This window comes from Rousettus aegyptiacus, unplaced genomic scaffold (assembly GCF_014176215.1).
Source record: "Rousettus aegyptiacus isolate mRouAeg1 unplaced genomic scaffold, mRouAeg1.p scaffold_m13_p_10, whole genome shotgun sequence".
Classification (NCBI taxonomy): domain Eukaryota; kingdom Metazoa; phylum Chordata; class Mammalia; order Chiroptera; family Pteropodidae; genus Rousettus; species Rousettus aegyptiacus.
In genome coordinates, this window is record NW_023416285.1 from 14,159,761 (window position 1) to 14,160,723 (window position 963).

General features: G+C 39.5%; 1 pseudogene; it reads left to right on the forward strand.

Moving 5' to 3' along the window:
- The first annotated feature begins 476 nt into the window (after positions 1-476).
- Positions 477-595, forward strand: LOC118608976 (annotated as a pseudogene).
- Positions 596-963: the final 368 nt, after the last annotated feature.

The following is a 963-nucleotide window of genomic DNA, read 5'->3' on the forward strand; positions in this document are numbered from 1 at the left end:
ATTAACTTCTTCAGACAGTGAGAGTCTGACAATACTTTAAAAACATTCGTAAGGATGCGGTATTTTCTTTTCGATGTTTCATTTGTATCCATACTTGGCGTTACCGCGCTGGCACTGGTTTGGGGTTACTAAGCCTCCTACGTCTGAAAACTCATGCCAGAGAGTGACTCCGTTGGTTCTCGAGTAGGTAAGAACAATATTGACCCAATTCGAGGTTTGGAGAGGTGGCAGGTGCATACTCACGTCCTGCTGTGTCCAGCCTGAAACATGTGTAACCTTGGGCAGATTACTCATCTATTTAGGTCTCAGGTTCTGCATTTTACGAACAGAAATAATAATCCTCATTGCACAGGATTGCCAGGAGACTGAAAACACGTGGCCCAAACTGTATCTCGGAGCATGTGTTCTTTAAATGTCTCCTTCCTTCCTAGAGGTTTCATCATAAATAAGTGTATGGCGTTTTAAGATTTTTTTAAGTCTATGGCCATGCCGCCCTGAACAAGCCTGATCCCATCTGATTTTGGAAGCTAAGCAGGGTTGGGCCTGGTTAGTACTTGGATGGGAGACCACCTAGGAAGACCAGATGCTGAAAGCGTAAAAAATAAAAAATAAAGGATTGTAAACTGACAAGATCCTGGTGGTCTCTGAGGTCAACTAAGGGTTGCCTCCCCTAAAAATAACATAAAATAAATACATAAAGAAGATTTTAAAAATTTATTCTCCAAAGCAAGACTGCCATCTACCAATTGGATGACTTTGGGCAAGTTAAATAATTTTGCAGTGCCTCAGTTTCTGCATTTATAAAATGGGAATGATAGTAAAACTACGTAATAGGGTTTTCCCCAAAATCAAATGAATTAGAATATGTGAAGTCCTTAGAATAGTGCTTGGCCATATGAGTGGTAACTGTTTACTGTTATTAGTAATATTAGTAATAACTTATCATTATTATGTTCTCCTTAC